At 39.2% G+C, this 26,236-nt stretch overlaps 1 protein-coding gene across 11 annotated transcripts in view; it reads right to left on the reverse strand.

Annotated features, from left to right (window-relative positions):
- The window catches only part of NUMB (NUMB endocytic adaptor protein), a 163,650-nt gene that overhangs the window by 90,156 nt on the left and 47,258 nt on the right, over positions 1-26,236 (reverse strand). For 10 of the 11 annotated variants that reach the window (XM_027769114.1, XM_006170520.2, XM_006170522.2 and 7 more), the window contains exons 2-3: positions 21,336-21,467; positions 8,925-9,009 (exon numbers count right to left, since the gene is read on the reverse strand). The gene's annotated coding sequence lies outside the window, so the exon portion shown is untranslated. The remainder of the gene's footprint in view (positions 1-8,924; positions 9,010-21,335; positions 21,468-26,236) is intronic. The other variant, XM_027769112.1, reaches the window with a different exon arrangement.

A 26,236-nucleotide genomic window follows, 5' to 3' on the forward strand; every position in this document is an offset into this window, starting at 1 on the left:
TTTTTATGGCTGAGTAGTATTCCATAGAGTATATATACCACACTTTTCCAATCCATTCATCAGTTTGTGGACATTTAGGTTGGTTCCATGTCTTGGCAATTGTGAATAATGCTGCAATAAACATTGATGTGCAAGCACTTTTCTGCTGAGCGATCTCCTGCCTTTTGGGTAAATACCCAGAAGTGCGATTGCTGGTAGTTCTATTTGTAGATCTTTGAGGAACCTCCATTCCTAATTTTTTGACAGAAGTTAATTTACAAACAGATTCAATGGAAGCTAGAGAACAAAGGACTTTTCTTTTTATAAAAACCTAATCCTCAGGAAACCAACAGTTAGCGTAATGGCTATGTTGCTGGACTCCTATGTAGTCCACCGCGGTTCGCATCCCGGTGGCTTAAAACTCACGCCGGGCGCATGTGCGTGCGTGCCCAAGATCCCGAGAGGAGAAGGGAGGAGAAGGGATTGCGGCGTGACCATCCCCCCTGGGGGGTGATTTCTCGCATTCTGTCTCTGTCTCTCTCTGTCTGTCTGGTGAGCGCACGCACCCTATAGCAAAAACCTCTCCAAAAAAAAAAAAATCCTAATCCTCAAAGGAAACATTCATTTAATTCCCATGAATTTCAGTAAATTTGAAATTTGTTTATATTTCAGTTCAATTTTTCTCTTAATAGGCTATGTTCATTAGGGTATCCTGAGAACTACATTATCTTATCCCAGAACACACTGCCATATACAGCATTTTCAAGGGAAAAAATTTAAAACTGATTACTCCAATTTTTCAATAACTTAAGAGTAAAACTTATTTTGCATCATCAACTGTCAGACTGAGATTTAACAACAAATTGTCCTGGGTCTCCTAAAAATTAGTACTTGAGAAGAGAATACTGTCACGCAGTTTAAATGTCTCAGTCTTTTAGCTACACACTCCTCAGTCGTTTTTTGGGGGGGGAGGGGGAGGCGGGTAGGGAGGTTTTTGCTATAGGGCGTATGTGCTCGCCAGACAGACAGAGAGACAGAAAGTGAGAAATCACCACCCCACGCCCCCCCAGGGAGTACTCGGCATGCGTTTAAGCCACCAGGTATGGGACTCGAACCGCAGCCAACTACATGGGAGTACAACAACAACTTCTGGTCCCTCCTCAGCCTTGATCACAATTAGCCCACAGGTTCTCAACAAGGGAATCATGGACCTAGAAGGATCTCCAGAGTCAGCAATCCCTTAGGATTATGTAAAAAGTTGAATGTGTATGCATTTGTATACTTTCTGGGGCCAGATTCTTCAACTGTCATCAGAATCTCAAAAGATTCTGTAACCACCAAGAATGTAAGGACCACAGACTTAAATAGTATTCCATGATCCTTATTTATTACCTGACTTAAAGTTCAAGTTTCTGCCTTAAACATTTTCATCTTCGTATCTTACCACAAAATTCCTTCTGCTGCGTTGATATATGGCTTTTCTATTCAATCCTTACAGATAATAATGGAAAGTCAGAGCTTCATAAAATGAGGAAGAACCTTATTTCTATTTTTCCTTTTTTTAATTTGCCAGAGGGTGCATGTATTTGCTAGAAATACAGGGGAAAGGGAAAAAGCACCCCACAATGGGGTGTGGTTGTACCACAGTCTCTTCTCTATTTCTCCATCCTGTTGGGGTGTTGCACATGCATGCACAAACATCTGGTGTGTTTCAAGCTGCTGCGTCCAGGACTTGAACTACATAGTCGGCCATGTGAGATCTGGCTCCCTTAATCACTAGGGCCAGCCTGGGCTACGTCTATTAATACTACAGTCAAAAGTGGTTTTCTATAGTTGAACCTACATATATTTAATAAACATTTCAAAAATGTTTAAAAAGCCATATTTTCTGAGAGCTTTTTATTGCATTTACAAAATCAATTTTATTTTTCTTTTTGTTGATCATGTGCCTCTCAATTGAGAAACAACTGGTAAACTGAGTTTGTGATTTGGCAATACTTACCTTTTAAGACATATTAAGAATTTATAAAAAAAAAAAAAAAAGAATTTACAGATAAAAATACATATGGTCATTCCCAAAACCTCACAACACAAACTCAAACACAGACTGACTTCATTAGACTGGTATTGCTTCAAGTGATTCTGCTCTGATATAGCGAGGACTGATTTAGCAAGGAACATCTTGATGAAAAAGGGCAGAATTGCTGAGAACGCTAGCCTACTTTTTACACTGACTTTCCTCCTCTAAGCATCTGTCAAGTGTGGGATGAAAAAAGGTGCTGGAATCTGGAGAGACAGACTAGAATAAAACTATATTTTATTCCAAGAATTTGAGAAAGGGAGACGAAGAAAGAGAGAGAGAAATGGCACTGGAAAAATAAAAGAAGTTGTTAAAAATAGCTCTCTCTCATTACTGACAAATAACTTGGCAATGATCTACACACATCACCTCTTCAATTCTTCAGCCCTCTTTAATCTTACTCCTCTCTTCCCCATATCACTCTCCCTTTATCCAAGCCATGGACAAAATACTTCTAAAATACATCTTGAACCCGTCTACTGCTCCACATCTCCATCACCAGACCCAAGGCCCAAGATAACTTCATCTCTTATCTGAACTACTGGGTCATCAGAAAAGTCATGATGCATTTTTCTATGTTTTTCTATATAAAAATGGGTCTTGACTTTACTGATGACCCAGTAGTGTAAATAACCAACTAGTATTTGTTTCTTTGGCTGTCTCTCTGATCAGCGATGTACAATATAGCCAGTGTAATCTTTAAAATGTAAAATGAAAAAAAAAAAAAAAAAAAGGGACCAGCCGTTAGGGTAATGGCGTCACTGAACTTCCATGTAGTCAACAGTGGTTCAAGTCCTGGACCTAGTGGCTTAAACTCACGCCGGGCAGGTATGCATGTGTGCCCAAGATTCCGAGAGGAGAACGGAGGAAAAGGGACTGCAGCATAGCCATCCCTCCAGGGAGTGGGGGATTAATTTCTCACTTTCTGTCTCTCTGTCTCTCTGGCAAACGCACGTGCCCTGTAGCAAAAACCTCTCCAAAAAATAAAAAAGTAAAATGAAACATGGCATTGCTTTGTATTTCCAATCTATCTTCAAATTAAATCCAAATTCTTGGCATTCAGTGAGTCAATATGGCATAACAACTCATATTGCTCAGGAAGAGGGGCTTGGAACAATGTCCTTACCATCACAAATGCTCAGTAAATGTTAGCATATTAAGGTATGGTCTCTGCCTGTTTCTTTCCTTGAGGCAGTACTCTCCCCAATTAACTCTTTCTTTTCTCTCTCTCTCTCTCTCTTTTTTTTTTTTTTTTGCTATAGTGCACGTGCGCTCGCCAGACAGAGACAGAAAGCGAGAAATCACCCCCCAGGTGGGGAGGCCACGCTGCAATCCCTTCTCTTCCATTCTCCTCTCGGGATCTTGGGCACACACGCACATGCACCCAACGTGAGTTTAAGTCTCCAGGTCCAGGACTTGAACCGTGGTCAACTACATGGGAGTCCAGCAACATAGCCATTACACTAACTGCTGATTCCTCCCAAATTAACTCTTTATAGTCCTTGCAGTTAGCTACAAGTTCATTCCCACTAGGGGCTGTGGATTCCCTCTTCCTGCAATGTTTCTCTCTTAAATCCTTCAAGTACTTTGTCTCCCATTTATGTGTCAACTCTCAAACTAAATGTTATTTCATTGTTGAGGCCTTCTTTTTCCACTTTCTAAGTACCATTCTATATAATTCTTTATTAACTTATTCTTTCCATTTCCTTCACAGGGTTTTTTATATTTTCTAATTACTATTTAACTTGTTTCATTGGTTGAACTCTTCTCTGAACATCATCGCATGCCTCAGTATCTATCCAATAAATTCTCTAACTTGCTAAAGGTAAGAAGCACTGGCTTCAGTTAATCTTTTAAAAATTATTTAATTTTATTTATCATCATTATTATTTTAATTTGCTACAGGGCACATGCACTCACCAGAGAGAGACAGAGGGAGAGAGAGAGAGAGAGAGAAAGTGCGAAAACAAGCCATTAAGTATGGGAGTCGTACCGTGGTAGGCCATGTGGGAGTCCAGTGCCCAAACCACCATGCCACCTGCTGGCCCCAATTAATCTTAACCAATGTAATATTAATCTCTTTTCACTAAGAAGCCTACTGTGAATGAAAACTGGTTTTTCAGTGCTTATAACATTCATTTATTTTTCTTACCTTATTATGCTAATTAGGACTCCCCAGTTCAGTACTCAATGCAAGAATCAAGAGTGGGTATCCTTACCTCGTACATAACTTTTTAAAGGAAGTGCTTATTATGTTTTCACCATTAAAAATAAAGTTTGGGGGTCAGCAGGTGGTGTGGTGGTTAAAGCACTAAACTCCCACATGGCTGACTACAGTGCAAGTCCTGGACCTGACAGCTCTCGCTCTCTCTCTCTCTCTCCCCCTCTCTCTCTCTCTCTGACTACAGTGCAAGTCATGGACCTGGCAGCTTACTTTCTCTCTCTCTCCCTTGTTCTCTTGCTCTCGGCTCTCTCTCTGTGTCTTCCTCTGGTAAGCACATCTGCCCTATAACAAATTTTAAAATAATAGTAATAATAAATAAAATGAAATAAGTAATTCTTAAAAAAAAACAAGAAGAAGAAAGATTTTAGGGTCATCTAATAGTACGGTAGTTAAGGTGGCTGGATCCCACATGGCTGACTGCACAGTTTGAGTTCCAGATCTGGTAGCTTGAAAAATACACTGGGTGTATGTGCACGGATGCCCAAATTCCAAGTAAAAAATGGAAGAAAAAGGGATTATGATCTGGTCATCCTCCCAGGAGGGGGGCTGCTTTCTTACGTACCCCTCACCCCATCTCTGGTTAGTCAATGCACCCAACAGCAAATTTTAAAAAATAAAAAAATAAATAAAAATAATGTTGTGGCCCAATTATTGTAGGCCCACCCTAAAAAGCTGAGTGAGGTAGTACATGCCTATAATCCCAACTCTACATAGGTCACTGAGGCAGGAAGATCATGACACAGTGAGATTCTATCTAAAAAAAGAAAAAAAATTAATAATGTTTGCTGTAGATTTATGATAGATACTCTTTATGGATTTAAGACTTTTTTTTTATAAGATAGGGTCTTATTATGTCACAATCTTTTTGCTTCTGCTTCCCAAGTAGCTGACACTACAGGTATCGGCCGCCAGACCTGGCTTTTAGGGTAAGCTGGGAATTGAATCCAGGCCTTCCCTGTGGCCTCAGACTGTTGAATATAACTGTCAACCAGTTCACTACCATGGCTAGGCCAGTTAATGACATTTTTCTTCCTGGCTGGATAAGATATTTTTGTGCTGAATACTGAATATCAAATTTTATCAAACGTTATTACTGGCATTTGTGAGGTAATCATAAAGTTTTCATCTTTTATTTTGAATTAGAATTAATTGCATCACTGGGGGACCAGCAGATGGCATAATGGTTATGTTGCTGTACTCCCATGTAGTCCACCACAGTTTGAGTCCCAGACCCAACAGCTTAAACTCATGCCAGGTGTGCATGCGTGCATGCCCCAAATCCTGGAAGGAGAATGGAGGAGAAGGGATTGCAGTGTGGCCATCTCTCTTGAGGGTGATTTCTCACTTTCTGTTTCTCTATCTCCTCTGTCTTTAAAAAAAAAAAATCATCACATTACTGGAATAAACCCAACCAAATTTGTCAGGACTGTTTTTTTGGAAAGGTATTTTGCTATAGGGTGCGTGTACTCGCCAGAAAGACAGAAAGCGAGAAATCACCCCCCAAGGGGGATGGCCATGTTGCAATCCCTTCTCCTCCATTTTCTTCTTGAGATCTTGTGCACACACATACACTCACCTGGCACGAGTTTAAGCCGCCAGGTCTGGGACTCAAACTGTGGTCGACTACGTGGGAGTCCAGCAACGTAACCATTACACCATTTTCTCTGAGTTTTTAAACTGTTTGGCATAAAGTTCTTCAAAGCATTCTTTTATTATATTTTATTTCTGCCATTTAAAAAAATTCCTAATATCTTAGTGCCTCTCTCTTTTTTTGTTTTATCTATGACAGAGAGCACGTGTGCACATACTAAAGAAAGGGAGAAAGAAAAAGGGAAACGCCCTCTGCAAAGTCTTATCACACTGTGATTCCCTTTCCTCAGTCCTCCAGCTTATTAAGATCCTGGACACACATACATAGGCCAGGCATGTTTTCAAGCCAACCCAGAAATCTGAACTGCAGGTTGGCATGTGACTTTCAGCACTGCAGTTCAGTTCACTACCGACTGCATCATCAGTTTTTTCTTTCAGTCTTGGTAGAAGATATATATTTTTTATTGGCCTTCACAAAAAATGAGTGCTTAATTTTCATTTTTTCTATTGTATGTTTCTATTTATTTAATTTCTGGCCTTTCTTTTTCTACATCTCTGAAATGAAAAGTAAAGCTTAATATAAGGACACTGAGGTATCTCCTAGTTCTCAAGGAGAGGATTTCATTGGGCCTCAGGGCTAGCTGGAACCAGGGGCTTACAGTGTACCATGACTTTGTGTCTTCCTCTTTCCTTTATAAATCTGCTACTTTGTCAACTGGTTTTTCTGTTCTTTGGTCTATGTGGCAGAAAATGGTGACCAGAAGCCTCTAAATTTATGTCAATCCAATTCCCGCTGTGTTTTCTTGATTCCACTTTGGATCTAAGACATTTTCATCTTTGGGTCACTGGAAAAGTCATGATACATTTTTGCATATACAAAAACAGAAAAATACTTCATGACTTTTCTGATGACCTAATAGATCACTTTCTTTCTGAAGATCTTTTTCTTTAGAGTTCTCTTCAATGAGTTTTTTTTTAATAGTAAACTTTTTAATATCTGAAAGTAGCTTTATCATCCTCTTTCTTGCTCAATATTTTATTAGCTATAGAGTTATAGATTGGCAGATTTTTGGGTTCCTCTTCTCCTTGGAAGAGATCATTCTACTCTCCTCTGGTTTCTGTTGTTGCTATTAATAAATCAGCTGTGCTACAGTTGTTTTGTGTGTATGTGTGTGAGACTCTTATTTATTTCTTTATTTTTTACCTCTGGCTGCTTTACAATTCTTTTGTTTTCCTGATGTTTTATATGCCATACTTGGGTGTGGTTTTCACTTTATTGATCTTGTGTGAGATTGTGTCTGTGAACTGGCTTACTTCCCCTGGAAAAAATACTTGTGAGTATTCTTTGAGACCCAAGGTAGAAATACTTAGAGATCCTGGGTTCCTGTGCAGGGCAAGTTCCGTTCCTTAAGGCCCAGCTCTGCTGTGCAGCAGTAATGTGCTGTCAAGGGAAGTCGATCCCCACATGGCAGTTACAGTTTGAATCCATGGCCCTGCCAGTAAGGAACATGGTGTGCATGCACATGACTGCCTATGCCCAGGATCCAACAGGCTATAGCACTGGAGGAAGGGAATCATTGCATGACCTGTAGAGAGTGATCATCTCTTTCTTTCTCACACTCTCCCTTGTGTGCTTTATCATGATAAAGAGAAATGGGGAAAAAAAAGAAAGAAATTGTAACTTTTGAACTTTTGTATAACTTGCCTCAAATTATCTCCCATCCATGGATATTCCCACAATTTAGTATGAACTTATTATTAGTCACTCATCACAGCATTTTACTTTAATTAAATTGTAATAGTTGATAAAACACTGACATTCTGACAGCTGCAATAAGCAAGTATGAATGAGAAGCATATGATCAGTACATAGCTGAGTTCTAGCTGAATGTGCTATCCCACTGGTCCAAAGATCTATCAGTATAAATACTTACCACGGTATAAGCTCAAATAGCCACTTCTACAAGTGATAAAATATTGCCAACACTTTAAATAATACATAAGGTTTTAGTTCTTGGTAATAATCTAACAACATTGCTAAAACCCATCTCCTTAAAAGCTACCTGAAAATGTAGACATTTATTCTGCATACAAACCGCACTCTTAAAAAGAAGATAAATAAAACACACTCATGATCACATTGGGCTTAAAGGCTATATCTAGTGGACTTCTGTATGGTTTTATATATTTAAGACCCTAAATATTTGGAACCTATACACAGTTGCCCGATTTGCTTCATGATCAATCTGAACTTGATCAAATGAATGATTTTTCTTGGGTCTAACTTATTCAAGTTGGTTTATGCAAATTTTGTGATACTCTACATTGCTGCCTAAACTTGGCTATGTACAAATTTCCTAACAGAGAATTAGAAATAATTATCACTCGGCTTTACTGTTTGCTTAGGAGATGATAATTCGACATAATACATTTGATAATACAGTTGACATTTACTATGTGCTATACACACTGTTATAAATGCTTTTATGTATTAAAGCATTTAATCTTCACAACAGCCCTCAGTGAATATTATTACTATCACTATTTTTAAAAGTATTTATTAATAGTTTTTTAAATTTTGCTTCAGGGCATATGTGCTCACCAAAGAGACAGAGAGAGAGAGAGAAGGAAAGCAAGAAAGCAAGCCAATAGGTCTAGGACTTGAACCGTGATCGTCCATATGGGAGTCCAGCACCTTAACCACCAAGCCACCTGCTGGTCCCACTATCACTATTATATAAATGAGAAAACTAAGGTATAGAAAAATTAAACAACTTTCCCAATGTCACACAACAAGTGGAAAAGCTTAGGAATTCAAACCCAGCAGTCTATTTCCAGAGCCCAGACCCTTAATTACTATGTTATACTGCTTTTCACAATATTTAAAAGATACATGAAATTATTATGAAGGATAAAAACCCATCAATAAAAAAAAATTATCAGTAAGAGTTCAATAGTTAAGCAATACTAATGCAACTTATCAAAGGTTGATATTTCACAGCTATTTCAAAGTTCAATGGCCATTATTAAGAGTTTTGAAGTTGGACAGACCTGGCTGTGATTCTTGGTTGTGGCCTTTACAAGCTGAGTGATTCTGAGTAAGTTTCGTAACTTCACCAAGTCTCAGTTTCCTCATCTGCAAAATGAGAATAATAAGCATCTCACAAAGTTGTTGTTAGTAACACAGTTATTATTGCATTACACTGATATGATAACTCCAAACAAAATATAGGTAAAATTTTTTAAAAAGGAGGTTCTTAATTTCCTCCCAGAAATAAAGACTTTACTATAATGACATACAAAAATGATTACTCCAGCGGGAACCAGCAGTTAGCGTAATGGCTATGTCGCTGGACTCCCACGTAGTCGACCGCGGTTCGCGTCCCGGACCCGGTGGCTTAAAACTCACGCCGGGCGCGTGTGCGTGCGTGCCCAAGATCCCAGGAGGAGAATGGAGAAGGGATTGCGGCGTGACCATCCCCCCTGGGGGGTGATTTCTCGCTTTCTGTCTCTATGTCTCTCTCTGTCTGTCTGGAGAGCGCACGCGCCCAATAGTGAAAAAAAAAATAAAAAAAAAAGATTACTCCAGGGACCAGCAGTTAGCATAATGGCTATGTCGCTGGACTCCCACGTAGTCGACTGCGGTTCACATCCTGGACCCGGTGGCTTAAAACTCACGCCGGGCGCGTGTGCGTGCGTGCCCAAGATCCCGGGAGGAGAATGGAGAAGGGATTGCGGCGTGACCATCCCCCCTGGGGGGTGATTTCTCGCTTTCTGTCTCTCTGTCTGTCAGGTGAGCGCACACGCCCTATAGCAAAAACCTCTCCAAAAAAAAAAAAGTTCTAATATTAGTGTTATATAATAGGTGGCCACTAGCCTGTGAGCATTTGAAATGTGATTGGTTTGAGGAACTAGAGTTTTATTTTATTTGGTTTTAAATATTTAAAATTTTTCTTTTTGAGAGATTTTTGCTATGAGGCGTGTGTGCTCATCAGAGAAACAGAGAAAGGCAGAGAGACATCACTCCCCAGGAAGATGGCCACGCTGCAATCCCTTCTCCTTCATTCTCCTCCTGGGATTTTGGGCACACACGTACAAATGCCCAGTGTGAGTTTTAAGCCACGGAGTCCAGGACTCAAACTGCAGTCAACTACGTTGGAGTCCAGTGACATAACACCATTTGCTGGTCTCTAAATATTTTAAATTTGAACAGCCACATATAGCTAGTGGCTTCTGTGTGCATAATCTTCAAAAAGTTTGTGGAGAACGTGTATTTTTTTTAAAAACTGCATGGATTTCAAACTTTTCTGCACCAAAATAAATTCATATGTTAATAGCATTTTTCCATGAACTTTTTGAAATCCTCATTTACTGAATGACACAGTCCTAAAACTTAAATACTAGTGATGCTGAGAATAAGTACAAAATTAGGTGGATAACAGTGGAAATAGTGATTTTGATAAAGTTAAGGCCCATAGTCATTTTTACAAGTAAATATCATAATTAATCTTTTTTTGTCTTGATAGCTGTAAATTCCAAAATAGAGTACACTACAAAACAATGAAGGTTTTAAAAAAAATTGACTATATCCTGTAAAAAAACAATCATTCATGAAATGCTAACTGCCAACTTTTAACTAGTTAACTTTTCTAGATTATTATCATGAAAGTCCTGGGAGTGAGTATCCTATGCTATTTAAGTTTAAAGTAATTGTAAGAGAATCGCTGCACTGTAGAAGCCTTCCAATTGCACCAATGAATAGCTTTTATTGAGTAGATTGCAGGTAATGAAATATCCATTTAGTGTATTACTTACTCCCCTGTAGTGTTCAATATCCTTTCTCAATTTCTTTGCTACCCACACCCCATCCACCACCAAAGAAGGAAGAAGGCTGATCAAATGCTGCTACAATTCCACACAATTTTTTTTTTTTTTTAAACTTGTCAGCAGTAAGTAGGTCAGTTTTCTGCTCTAGTGGGTGTTTTGGCAATAGGTTCTCTTCCTGGAATACAGTGGCTACTCTGCCTGGTAAGCACATACCACAAAGAAAAAAAACTAAATAACTTTCCCTTAGGCTGCCTGATACCTACAAGAAAATTTCTTAGACTTAGCTGAACACAGCTAGGAAATTCTGACAGAAAATCAAAACAGCAGAAATAAAGATAATTCCAACTTAAAATTTGTTTAGTATAATAAAATTTAAAGATTTTTAAAGACTTCCACATCTAGAAACCCACAAAGATTTTGCTGAGAATGTGTTCGACCTAATTATAATCGCTGAGATTTTAAGATCTTAAAGAAAAGATAACAGACAATCTAGCAGGTGTTTTAAAAACTTTAATACAATAATCTTATCACTAAAACTAAAATTCTGAAAAACTTCTTCCTTGTAAGGTAAATAAAAACAAAAATCAGAAATAACTTAAAACGTTGGGACCAGCAGTTGGCATAATGGCTATGTCGCTGGACTCCTACGTAGTCGACCGTGGTTCAAGTCCTGGACCCGGTGGCTTAAAATTCACACCAGGCGCATGTGCGTGCGTGCCCAAGATCCCGAGAGGAGAATGGAGGAGAAGGGATTGCGGCGTGGCCATCCCCCCCTGGGGGTGATTTCTCGCTTTCTGTCTCTCTGTCTCTCTCTGTCTGTCTGGCGAGCACACATGCCCTACAGCAAAAACCTCTTAATAAAAAAAAAAAAAAAAAAGAAAGAATTTAAAACTTTTAATAATTGTTAAATAGTAAAATTGTTAATAATTATAGCACAAAGCAAATTCAGTGCCAGTTCATTAGAATAAATTATTTAGGCAGAATTACATTATTGTTATTTCTTCTAAAATCAGTGATGCCTCTCTATTGTGGGTCATGATTCAGGGCTGGTTGAAGCTGGGGTGGATTGCAGTGTCTAGACCCTGTGGAGGGGATACTGTCTCTCTTGCTCATGATAAAAAAAAAAAAAAAAAAAAAAAAGCACATTAAAAAAGGTAATAAAAAGAGGGAGAACAGTGGTTCAAATGAAAGAAAGATTGAAACAATTATATTTACTATATTTGTTTTCCAGGAAAATCCAAACATTTTCACAAATCCTAGGAAAACAAACTGTAAATCTTGCAAACCAAATCACTAGTTGGTGTGCTATAGAACACAATCTCACTAGAAATAAATTAAAATAAATAAATAGAAAAAAATGCATTGTACCAATATTCACATTGCTACGATGAAATATGTTGACATTCACTTTACTGTACTGCAACTTGCCATTAGATGCAAATTTATAGAAATATACACATGCCTTGTATATTTTTCAAGCTCCTAGGCCAGCATTTGAATAGCAGTTAGCCATGAGAGATCAGTTCTCTTAACAACAAAATTGGCATGGTTTCCTTTCCAATATTCAGTCACGCACTCCATAATAACAGTTAGTCAATGGTGGTCCACACATACAACGGTGATCCCAAAGCACTACAATGGGTTATACCATGCAGCCTTAGGCTGAACCAGCTAGGTTTGTGTAAGTACATTCTATGATATCTGCACATGACAAAATAGCCCAATGATGCATTTCCTAGAACATACCTTCTTCGTTAACCAACACATGACTGTATTACCTTAAACCATATTATCAGAGGCACAACTTCTGTGTACCACCTTACTCTACCAACTTACATGCCAAAAGACCAACAGATGTTTAATTTACATTTTATCTACTTATTGACAAAAATACATGTATCAAAAAAACCCATAACATAAGCTATGTTATGAAAACATAACATGCAAAGAACGTTATTTTTTAAAATACAAAGGATGATGACAGATGAAAAAAGAAGAAATAGGGATTTTAATAGAAGTATCAGATTCAATATTCTACATCTAGGAACCCATACTAAATATACTATATAAGTATACAAAGACGGATGTAAAACAACATTCCTTATAACACCATTCATAATAGCAAAAACTGTAAGCTTAGGTATCAAAAAATGGGAACTAGTTAAATAAATTATGATACATTTAAACCATGGTTTAAAGTTATGAAGGTTAAGATAATCCCCTCCCTTCAAGAACACATTAGAATATTGGAATAGAGGGCAAACATAATTTGGAAAAGCATTCTAAAGTTATCACTGATTTGCTGTTAGAAACTAATTTATCCTGAAATTTCATTAAACAGGACATTATAATTAGATTTTTATGTTTATCAAAGGAATTTTTAATGTTATCTACTCAAACATCAAAGATGCCATCCTTCTTTGAAGTCCTCCCCCTTCTTCCGAAGCAGTCAGATATTTCCTCCACTTTTCCCAAGTCACTCTTCAGATGGCTTTTCTTTCCCTAAAAAATATTTTATTATTATTTTAAAATTTACTATAGAGGACATGCACCCAACAAAGAGAGACACAGAGAGAGAAAAAGTGAAAAAGCAACCTGCCAGGTCTAGGGCTCAAACCATGGTTGGCTATGTGGCAGTCCAGCACCTCAGTCATCATGATACCAACTAGCCCTAGATATCTTTCTTACAGGAATCATTATCCTACTGCATATCTTCTTTATAAGACTAAGTTCTTCAGGACCAGCAGATGGTTTTATAGTTATGCTGGACTCCCACGAAGTTGACCAGTTTGAATCCCGGACCCAGTGACTTAACTCAGGCTAGGTGCATGTGTGTGCATGCCCAAAATCCCAAAGGGAGAATGGAGAAGAAGGAATTGTGGTGTGGCCATCCCCCCCAAGGGGCGGTGATCTCTCACTTTCTGTCTCTCTGGTGAGGTCATAAGTCCAGCAAAAATCTCTCAAAAAAAAGTAAGAAAAAAAAAAAAGACTAAGTTCCTCGAGGACAAAATTAGGTCTTGGGACCAGCAGATGGCATAATGGTTTCATTGCTGGACTCTCATGTAGTCGACCGTGGTTAGAGTCCCTGATCTGATGGCTTATAATTCACTCTGGGCACGTGTGCATGCCTGCTCTGATCCCGAGAGGAGAATGGAGGAGGAGACTGCAGTATGGCCATCCCCCCTGGGGGGGGGGATTTCTCAGTTTCTGTCTCTCCAGCACGTGCATGTGCCCTAGAGCAAAAATCTCTCTAAAGTCTTAAATATTGTTGTACTCTTTTTTTTGGATTGGTTTTTGCTATAGGGCACATGTGCTCACCAGAAAGACAGAGAGAGACAGAGAGACAGAAAGTGAGAAATCACCCCTCTACGGGGGGTGGCCACGCCGCCAACCCCTTCTCCTCCATTCTCCTCTCCAGATCTTGGGCATACACGCACACACACCTGGCATGAGTTTAAGCCACTGAGTCTGGGACTCGAACTGCAGTTGATTACATGGGGGTCTAGCAAAATAGCCATTAACGCCAACTGCTGGTCCCTAAACAAAGTAATTTCTAACTACACTTGAAATGGAAAAAGTAATCAAACCACTAATTACTTTTTTTTAAGAACTATTTATTTAATTAAATTAATTATTATTATTCTCCAATTTGACCAGAGAGAGACAGGGAGAGAGAGAGACAGGAAGAGTGACAAAGCGATCTGCCAGGTCTGGGACTTGAACTGTAGTCGACCATGTGGGAGAGTCCAATGCCTTGACCACAGTGCCACCTACCCCAAACCACTAACTATTCCATCAGTGAGGATTGCTTCTTTCTTCTTCCTAAGACAGCTATGCACATCTATGGTAAGGTCTGTGGTTCTCGAGCTTTAGCATACCTTACTATCACCTGGAGGACATGTTAACACACAGACTGCTGGCCTCACCCCCAAGGTTTCTGATATAGTAGGTCTGGAGTGACGCACCAGCATTTACATTACTAGCAAATTTCCAGATGATGCACACTTTGAGAATCACTTATCTAGGTAATTCAGCCATCAACTGGTACCAAAAGTGGGGGGAAAGTATAGTTTTTTGTTATCTCATTCTATATCCTAAGAGATAAAGGGGCTGCTGTTTTCAAGAGAAGCGGTTGGGTTCTACATAAGCCTTTTATTATAAAACAATCCTGAGAGACTATTGTAGATCTGCCTAGCAAACTTTTCTTTCAGGGAACTATTTCTACCTCCTTTTGCATTATACGGAGGAGGAACAAGTAAGGACATTAACCAAATAACTCATGCAAATCCAAAGTCTTCCCTGGAAATTTTTTGCTGGCACTATGGCAAAACATTACCTCACTTCTTCTGGGAATGCAACCTTGTACAGAAGCAATGTGAACTGGAGCTGCTTGCAACCATCCCTAACTGCAGGAAGAAAGTCACTCATTTTAGAAGCAAGTCAAGAGGAGGAAAAAAGCCAGAACTGAGAAATAAGGTATAAATATGGGAGTCCCTGAAAGTTGTTTGAGCCTCTAAAACTGTGCTAACTCAGATCTGACTGGATGATTCAATTACTTGAATCATTAACCCTTTCTCTTCCTTAAATTGGGTATCCTGTCTGCTACAATTATAAGAGTCCTAACTAAAACTGTAGGGTGCGGAATAGGTTAGAGAGACAAAGGCACAAGGCTCTAATAAAACTCAGTTTGAACGGTGGTTCAAATGAAAGAATGATTGAAACAATTATATTTACTGGATTTATTTTCCAGGAAAATAAAAATTTTTTGACAAATTCTAGAAAAATAAACTCTAATATAAATCTTATAAACCAGATTATTAATTGATGTGTTATAGAACACAGTTAATCTCACTAGGAATAATTATGTGAAAAAATGCATCATCACCAATATTCACACTGCTATGAAATTTGTGGACATTTACTTTACCATATTATATACATACGTGTATGTGTGTGTGCATGTGTGTATATATATACACACATATATATACACATATATCTAAATCTACTCTTGCACTATCATTCTGTGATAATCTGATTTTGCCAAAGTGGGGAGGGGAGAAGAAAGGAGGTTATAAAGCCTAAATGAGAAGTCTTTATACTCTAGCCCTGGAATATCAAGGGCTAGATGTCTTTTTATAAAGTGAAGTGTTAATAGCTGCCCTAGAATCCAAGAGGAAAATAGCCTAAGACAGCCTGCAACTTCCTAAAAAAAAAAAAAAAAAAAAAAAACCTAGTTTCACAAAGGGAGCACGAGCATAATCCCTCTAGCTTGCCAGATCAAAATGCAGGCTTGATGAACAGTTCACCAAAGTATTGTTAATGAGAGAAAAAGCGAAAATAGCACATTCAGTTATCTGGAAGCTATCTTTCAGTACAAATCTCACAATAAATTAAATAAAGACATAAAATAAAATGCAACTATTTTATGTGATATAAAATTTTTTTCTAACATAAGAAAATAGTCATAAATTATAAAATTAAAAAAATGTAAGTTACAGGGGTCAGTGGTTAAGGCTTTGGACTCCGACATGGCTGACTGTGGTCTGAATTCCAGACCCAATGGCTTGAAAATCATGCCAGGCACATGTGCACATGAGCCCAAATTTCAAGAGGAGAATGTAGAAGGGACTGCAGTGTGGCCATCCCCTTTGGGGGATAATTTCTCACTTCCTTCTCTTAGTCTCTCTCTGGCGAACACACATGCCCTATGGCAAAAAACCTCAAAAAAAAAATTAAGTTACAAACTGTGTATGATCCCATTAATAAACATATATGCTTTTTTGTATTTTTTTTAAGTTTTACTTATTATTATTTTAATTTGCTATAGGGTGCATGTACTCACCAGAGAGAGACACAGAGAGAAAGAAAGTAAAAAACCAAGCTACCCAGTCCGGGACTCAAACTGTGGTCAGCCATAAAGAGAGAGAGAAAGCAAGCCACCAGGTCTGGGACTTGAACCATGGTTGGCCACGTGGGAGTGTCCAGCACACTAACCACCACGCCACCTGCTGGTTCCTTATTTATTCATTTATTTTAATTTTACCAAAGAGAGGCACATAGAGAGAGAGAGAGAAAGGGGAAGTGAAAAAGCAAGTCACCAGGTCCAGGATTCAATTCATGGTCAGTCATGTGGGAGTGTCCAGCATCTTAACCACCATGCCACCTGCTGGTCCCCACTTCCTATAAATTTCTAAAGTAAATTCAATTACTGATTTTTTTTTTTTTTTTTTTTTGGAGAGGTTTTTGCTATAGGGCACGTGCGCTCGCCAGAAAGACAAAGACAGAGACAGAAAGTGAGAAATCACCCCCCAGGGGGGATGGCCACACTGCAATCCCTTCTCCTCCATTCTCCTCTCGGGATCTTGGGCACACACCCACATGCGCCCAGTGTGAGTTAAAACTCACCGGGTCCGGGACACGAACCGTGGTCGACCACATGGGAGTCCAGTGACATAGCCATTATGCTAACTGCTGGTCCCAGCAATTAATCTATTCTTTCTTCTAGGGACCAGCAGGTGGCATGGTGGTTAAAGGCATTGGACACTCCCACATGGCTGAGCACGGTTCAAGTCCTGGACCTGGTGGCTTGCTTTCTCACTTCCCCTCTTTCTCTCTCTCTTTCTCTCTGTCAAATTAAAAATAAACGAATTAATAAATAAAATTTAATAAATAATTATTTTTTAAAAGAGCAAGTTAAATGTTTAAAGGTTTATATGTTTCTATATATACGCATATGTCTACTGTTATTTAAGATACAATATTTTACACTACCTATAATCATTATTCCAAATCTATGACTATTGTAAAACATCTCTTCTTGTTTCTAAATGCAAAAACAAAAAAACAGCTTTCCCAATTGCTGTACCTTTTGAATTAAAACTTAGTTTCACAAAATCATTCACAGTTGAGTTAGCAAACTTTCAAAATTACCTCTCTCGTCACAATAGCTAGTTCAGTCATTTACCACCGTAGCATATCTACCTACCTGCGAGTAGTGTGGCAATAGCACTGAACTTACACAGTTGAATTAAACTCGTTATAATGTAAATCACTTAGGAATGAGATAGCAAGAAAAGTTTCAGAATCTAAGGGATGGAATGCTCCTACAGCCTGTGTCCCAGCTACAGTAAAAGTACCTACAGTTCCATGTAATGTTCAGAGAATGATCTAAAATCATCTGGAAATTGGGTATCAGCTATATTCAAACCTGCCACAGGCAATTAATATAATTGGTAAATGTGATCAATAAGACAACCAAATATTAGACAACTTTGGAAGTTTTCCAGCTTCATTGAATTTTTTTAAATAGAGATTTTTGCTATACAGCATGTGTATTCACCAAAGAGAGACAGACAGAGAGACAGAAAGTGAGAAATCACCCCCTAGCAGGGGTGGCTGCACCACAATCCCTTCCCCTCCATTTTCCTCTTGGATGCTGGGCACGTACCACATGTACCTGGCATGAGTTTTAAGCTGCCAGGTCCAGGACTCCAACACTAGTCAATCATGTGGGAGTCCAGAGCCTTAACCACTACACCACCTACAAGCCCCCCTTTTTAGAGATTTTTGCTATAAGGTGCATATGCTCATTGAAGAGCCAAAGAGACAGAAAGCAAGACATCACCCCCCAAGGGCGATGGCCACACTGTAATTCCTTCTCCATTCTCCTCTCAGGACTTTGGGCTCGGAAACACATGCACATGCACCTGGAGTGAATTTCAAGCTGTCAGGGTCTGGGACTTGAATTACAGTCAACCATATGGGAGTCCAGCGTCTCAACCACTATGCCCCCTGCTGGCCCTACTACTAAAAATAATTTTTAAAACATACCACAAATTTAACAAGTACAATTATACGATTCTAAAAATGATTACAAAGTTTTCCTTAAAAGAAACAAAGACAAATATTCATGTAATGCTTATATTAGCACTAGCTTCTCTAGTTTATATTGTAAACCAATTTCCCAAGTAATTCTCAAATTATTAAAGTAACCAAAAGAAAGAGACCCAGGTAGACAGAACTAAAATAACTAACATGTTCTTCAAAAACATAAAAACAAGGGACCAGCAGTTAGTGTAATGGCTATGTCGCTGGACTCCCACGTAGTCCCACGTAGTTGACTGCGGTTCGCATTCTGGACCCGGTGGCTTAAACTCACGCCGGGCGCATGTGCGTGCATGCCCAAGATCCCGAGAGGAGAATGGAGGAGAAGGGATTGCGGCATGGCCATCCCTCCTGGGGGGTGATTTCTCGCTTTCTATCTCTCTGTCTCTCTCTGTCTGTCTGGCGAGCGCATGCAACCTAAAGCAACAACCTCTCCCAAAAAAAAGAAAAAAAAAAAACATAAAAACAAAATCCCAAGCTACAAATTTTATTTTGTACCTTTCTTATAAATTTTTTCTCTAATTTTTTGTCCTTTTTTTTTTTCCTTTTTGTATAGTTTCTGTTGTAGGGCATTTGTACCTGCCAAGAAGACAGAGAGAGAGACAGAGAAATGGAAAGTGAGAAATCACTCCCTGGGGGGGTGCCCATGCAGCAATCCCTTCTCCTCCATTCTCCTCTTGGGATTTTGGGCAGCATGCACACGCACCCAGTGTGATTTTCTTTCTTGCTTTTTTTAAGAATAGGGCACATACATTCACCAGAGAAAGAGAGAGGGAAATTAAGAAATCACCCCGGGGGGGGGGGGCAACCCCACCGTATCTCTTCTCCTCTATTCTCCTCTTGGGATTTTAGGCATGCACACACATGTACCTGACATGATTTTCAAGCCACCAGTTCCCGGACTCAAACCACAGTCAGCCATGTGGAAATCCAACACCCTTAACCATCACTCCACATGCTGCCCCCAATCTTTGTCTCTACTTTTCATTACAGCAATAAACTGTTTTGTTCACACACACAAAAATTCAAAATTTATTGCATTTGTTTCTATTTAGGCAGCATATTTCCAATGCCATGCTCTACTAGATAAGAACACACCAAATTCTTAATAGACTCATACACCATAATTTCCTGCAATTATTTATTTTTCATTATACATGTTATTCCTAGATTTTACCTTGAAAGTAATATACTGTAGCAGATAATATTTTCCAAAGTTGGCTACAATAGTTGATTCTATTCTAGATGCTCTTCTTACAATATAATGTTGCTACTTCTTCCTTCACAAGATGGGGTCTATGTCTACCTTCTCCTTGGAACGCCTGAGTGAACCTTTATAACTACCTCAACTAACAGACTACAGCAAAGTACCTCATGAGACTTCCAAAGCTAAATCAAATATGCCATGCACCTCCACCTTCCTCTCTTAGGATGCTGTTTCTTGGAACCCAGTCACCATCCTATGAGGAAGCCAAGCAGCCATAGGGAGAGGGCACATGTAGGTGTGTTCTGGCCAAGAGCCCTGTCTGAAGTCCTAACCAACAGCTGTTGTTGACTACTAGACTTGTGAGTAAGCAAGCCTTCAAATGATTCTAGCTTCCAGTTATTGAGTCACCCTCTCCCTTCCAGCCAGCCCACCTTATGCCACATGTTAACAGAGACAAGCACCCCCATCAGTAAAAGCCCTGACCAAATTACAGATACATGAGCTAAATAATGATTGTTATTTTTTCTTTGTTTTGGAGAGGTTTTTGTTATAGGGCACGTGCGCTCACCAGAAAGAGACAGAAAGCAAGAAATCACCCCGAGGAGGGATGGCCATACTGCCATCCCTTCTCCTCCATTCTCTTCTTGTGATCTTGGGCATGCACACACACGTGCCCAGTGTGAGTTTAAGCCATCGGGTCCAGGACTCAAACCGCTGTCGACTACGTGGGAGTCCAGTGACATAGCCAATATGCTATCTGCTGGTCCCATGATTGCTATGTTTTAAGCGACTAAGTTAGAGGTCATTTGTTAACGCAATAATATGTATCTATAACCCAAGCTCATAAATACAGTTTTGAAATGCACAAAAATAAAGTTTCACCAATGTTAACATTTTGACACATATTTTACAATCTAAAAATGTTCAGGGCCACCTACTGAAGACTTCAAATGCTTTGTTTTACCAGGAGAAAAGGTTAAATTTTTTTTTGAGAGGTTTTTGCTATAGGGCTTGTGCGCTCGCCAGACAGACAGAGAGAGACAGAGAGACAAAAAGTAAGAAATCACCCCCCAGGGAGGATTGCCATGCCGCAATCCCTTCTCCTCCGTTCTCCTCTCGGGATCTTGGGCACACACGCACATGTGCCCAGGTCTTTTTTTTTTTTTTTTTGGGGGGGGGGGAGGTTTTCCCTATAGGGCACATGCGCTCGCCAGACAGACAGAGACATAGAGACAGAAAACGAGAAATCATCCCCCAGGATGGATGGTAACACTGCAATCCCTTCTCCTCCATTCTCCCTTCGGGATCTTGGGCACGCACGCACACACGCCCGGCATGAGTTTTAAGCCACCGGGTCTGGGATGCGAACCGTGGTCGACTACATGGGAGTCCAGCGACATAGCCATTACACTAACTGCTGGTCCCAAAAAGGTTAAATTTTTAAAGGGAATCATCTGTTTGCATCTATTATAAAAAAATGAAGGAGGACTGTTAGTGATTAGCACTCAATCCACTTATCCTCAACTATGTCTTTCACTTACCTGTCCTAAATGAGGTGTCTGAGGATTGCTGACCCACCAGGATTCCAATCTATGGATATGGATAAAGATCTTGGGTTGCGACAGCAGCTGCACTGGTACTCTTCCCTGGAAGAAGTTGCTTAAGCCTCAAATCTGAAATTTTCAAAGAAAGAAAATTCTAAATATACATACTTCTTTTAAGTTACTTACAGTTCCACCTTTATAGTTGAACGGGGACTGACAGAATCAGTTAGGATACACCATGAAAGTGGGGCCAGGCACTGGTTAAGGCAGCTGAATCCTACACGGACAACTGTGAGATTCAAGTCCTGGACCTTCTCCTCACCCCCAGTCCCCAAGTGCACATGCCCTATAGCAAATTAAAAAGCAAAAACAAGGGACCAGAAGTTAACATAATGGCTATGTCGCTGAACTCCCATGTAGTTGACTGCGGTTCGAGGCCCGGACCCAGTGGCTTAAACTCACTCCGGGTGCATGTGCATGAGTGCCCAAGATCCCGAAAGGAAAGTGGAGAAAGGACTGTGGCATGGCCATCCCCCCTGGTGGGTGATTTCTTGCCTTCTGTCTCTGTCTCGCTCTGTCTTTCTGGTAAACGCACGCACCCTATAACAAAAAAAATCTCTAAAAAAAAAAAACAAAGCAAGAAAACATAGGGTCAAGGCAGTGGTAATGCAACAGGACCTATGTGGGAAGGAGCCCAGGTTTATATTCTGGAACCTTCCTAGACATAATGGGTGAATTGTGTGCCTAGGATGCGGGCCAGCTGAAACTGTGGGGGACTTATGGCATGAGAACTCATTTAGGGGAGCCTGTCTCTCTGTCTATCTCTCTCAGGAGAAATAAATTAATAAACTTTAAAATATACATTTTAAAAAAAGTAAAGATATATAAAAGTGAATGCACAGGTTTCACTAAAAATGGAGTTGGATAATGTGGATTCAAGTTTCAGCTCTACTTTATTTTTTAAGAAGTATTTTATTTAACTTTATTTATTTGGCCAGAGAGGGACAGAGTGAGAGTGAGAGAAAAAAAGTGAGAAAGCAAGTCACCAGGTCCAGGACTCAGACTGGGATCACCCATGTGGGAGTCCCGCACCCTTAACCACCATGCCGCCTGCTGTCCCCTCCAGCTCTATCTTCTTAGGAGCTGTAAGATCTTAGTTCAATCACAAATTATTTGTGCCTAAGTCTGATCACGTAATAAAAATTGAAGAGACAGGATCTAAATTTTACACTGAGAGTCAGAAGACCCAGGTTCTAAACTCAGTTATCATTCTATCTTGCAGTAAGAATTCCGTTATGTCTCTGAGCTTGGTTTTGTTATCTCTAAAAGAAAAGGGATGAATTAGACAGTGGTCCCTAAAATCTAACCCTTGAATAGATGCCAGCCATGACCCAAAAAATGTGTGTGTAAAGTTACCAAATGTGCTTACTATGACCTTGTTCTTCCTACATTTTTGGTGTTAATATGGCTTTTTTATAAAGAATTATTTTAATTAACTTTATGTATTTATTTATTTACCTTTGAACGGAGAAGAACAGAGCAAGATAGAGGGAAAGTGAGAAAGCAAGCCACCAGGTCCAGGACACTAACTGCAGTCGGCCATGTAGGAGTCCAGCATCCTTAACCATCACACTACCTGCTAGCCCCTAAAGTGGCTTTAAAAAAGAAAAAAAATGATGTGATACAGCAGTAGTTATGTTTTTTTTTAAATACTCTACAGAGTCAAAATAAAAAGCAGTAAACCTTTGTAAGAAATCTAAATATATTTCTTTTTAGAAATTCTAGTATCTATGATTTACATAAGATCTAAAATTCCTTCTGACATTCTACTGCACATAGTCACCATTCAACTAATATCTACTCAGTACCTACAATGCAACAGGTACTCTACCAGTTTTTGGAGAGCCTAAAATGTAGATTAGTCCCTGCTGAAAACAAAAACAAAAACAAAAACAAACTCCAAATCTAATAGTGAAACAGACACATAATCTTCAAATACAACATGGGTTAAATTTTCTAATAGATAGTGGCATGGTGGTCAAGGCACTAGACACTCCCACATGGCCAACCATCATTCGAGTCGTGGACCTGGTAGCTTGCATTCTGACTTTCTCTCTCTTTTCTTTCTCTCTCTGGTCAAAATTTTATTTTATTTTTTTAAAAAGAAAACAATGAATAAATAAAATTTAAAACAAATAATTGTTTTAAAAAATTTTCTAATAGATATTATGAACCTTGTGGCATAAGGAAGAAAGAAGAGTAAAATGAATGCATTTTACAAATCAGTAAGACTTTGGAGTAAATTTTAGAGTTATCTAACTTCTTAGAACTTCAATTCCCTTATTTGCAAAATAACTGGGCTGACCCAGTAGCCTAGTGGTTAAGGGAGTTGGATTCCACGACTGGCTGCAGTTCAAATCGCAACTTCATGGCTTGAGAGACATGCCAGGCACATGTGCACACATCCCCAGAATGCCAACAGAATAGAGAAATGGAGGAGACTGCACCATGACCACATCCCACTGTAGGTTCTCTCTCTTGCAAGAGCACATACCTTCAAGCAATTAAAAAGAAAAAAAAAAAAAAAAGAATGATTACAGATACCACAGACTTATGTGGTAAATGGATAAGATGTTAAAAACAAAAGGTCAATTTATTTAGTTAGTTATTTTTGGAGAGTTTTTTTGCTATAGGGCGCGTGCGCTTGCCAGACAGACAGAGAGAGAAAGAGAGACAGAAAGTGAGAAATCACCCCCCAGGGGGGATGGCCACACCGCAATCCCTTCTCCTCCATTCTCCTCTTTGGATCTTGGGCACGCACGCACACGCGCAGGCATGAGTTTTAAGCCACCGGGTCCAGGACGCGAACCACGGTCGACTACGTGGGAGTCCAGCAACATAGCCATTACGCTAACTGCTGGTTCCCAAAAGGTCAATTTATTAAAAAATCTGGGTCACACACCTTCCACGAGATCAATGCAAAATTTATCATTTCAATAATGACCTAGCAAAAAGTTGTTTACAACAGAATATATTTATCTAAAACACAGTAAAACTCACCGGTGCTTTTCTCCACTAGGTTCTATGCAGGTAAAAGACCAAGTCTATTCTATTTTATATTTCTAGTTACTAGTACAATGACTAATAAACAGCAGGCATGAATAAGTAGTTTATTAGAAAATAAATGACCAAATAAAGTAATTAACAGCTTCTCTATTTTCACAAGAATTAAGATAAATTAAAAATTCTTAGGATTTTTATTCAAAACAAATCTTGAGTATTCTAAGTGCCCATATCTGTCATATTGGAATCTGAACATAAATATCTGTTTCTAAAAGCAAAATAAATTCACTATAGAAATGCAATAATAGCACTCCTGAATAAGACTATCAGCTAATATTTATTAGGCACTTAGTATCTATCAAAAGCTCTTCTAAGTACTTTCTGTGGATTATGTCATTAAATCCTGACAACCCTTATAAACTATAAACATTCTCATCTTAGGGCTATTATAAATTTTACTGTTTTAAATTTAATTATCTGTTGGGGCCAACAGGTGGTGTGGTGGCTAAGGTGCCAGTCTCCCACATGGCAGTCTGAGTCCTGGAACTGGAGACTTGCTTTCTCACTTTCCCTCTCTCTCTATCTCTCTCTGGCGAGCACATTTGTCCGATAGCAAGTTAAATGATAAATAAAATTAAATAAATAAATGATTTTTAAAATTTAGTAATCTCAATGTTAGGATCATCTATACTTTTTCCATCTCTCTCTTTTTTCTTTTTTTAGTTACCTATAGGATACATGTACTCATCAGAGAGAGAATGTGAGAAAACACTCTTGGGAGAAAATGCCATGACACAATCCCTTTCTCTCCATTCTTCTCTTGGGATTTAGGCACACATATACAATGTGTTTTTCAAGTCTTTTTTTTTTTTTTTTTTATTTATTTTTTTTTTTACAACAACAAAAATATTTATTATTATAAATTTTTCTCATCACAACACACACATGAATTTTCCATCCAAAATACACTGTGCATTGGCTCAATCAAGCACATCAACATACATGTTCTCAGCAAATGATTTCCCAATTTTTGTGTCCTGCATACCTTGCCTTTTGTTTTGCCATCCTAGGTTCCCCATCCCCATCCTCCGCCATGTCCCATCTTCCTCCTCCATTGTCCCTGACATTCATGATTGCCCTCAATGGCTTCCGCCCCCCCCCATTCAATTGTTCTACCAATGAACTCAATTAGTCTAAGTATATCCACTAGCTAGCACAGCTGACATATCCTTACACATGTATCCAAATCTGATCCTAGGCATAAACCCCAGGGAGTAGAATGAACATATTATAAAGTAGACCCCAGTTGTGTCCATACAACTCTCTTCAGTCACAAATGTGCCCTTTTTTTCTCCTCCTGCTTATTACTTTTTTTATATTAAATTATATTGCCTAACACTCATTCCCTGAGTATCATCACAACACACCAAGTGTAGTTTCCCATCTAGGATAAACTACATAGTGTCTTAATCAAGCATGTCGTCACCAATACTGTTCCATTTCTACTTTCATACATATAAATATGTTTTTTATCCTATGTTTGACCCTCAGCCCTTTCCCCCTCTCCCAATTACTCTATCTCTGCTATAGACAGCTATCCTCCAGAGGGGTCATTGAAAATGCGATACCTGCGAGTAGAGGGAGAGGGGCCAGGAGTCCAAAGTTTTTAACAATAGGGAAAATAGATTCCATTCAAGGTTGGATCAAGTGTGGGTCTCGTGCAGTTCCGCAACTGTAGGTGAGTCTCCATGGAATACAGTCTCCGGAAGGCAGTTCTGGCAAGCAGAGTTGACCATCAGTTGATGCGGCACAGCAGCCATCTTGTGGTTAGCAGG

The sequence above is a fragment of the Tupaia chinensis genome, unplaced genomic scaffold (assembly GCF_000334495.1).
Source record: "Tupaia chinensis unplaced genomic scaffold, TupChi_1.0 Scaffold148607_1, whole genome shotgun sequence".
Classification (NCBI taxonomy): Eukaryota; Metazoa; Chordata; class Mammalia; order Scandentia; family Tupaiidae; genus Tupaia; species Tupaia belangeri.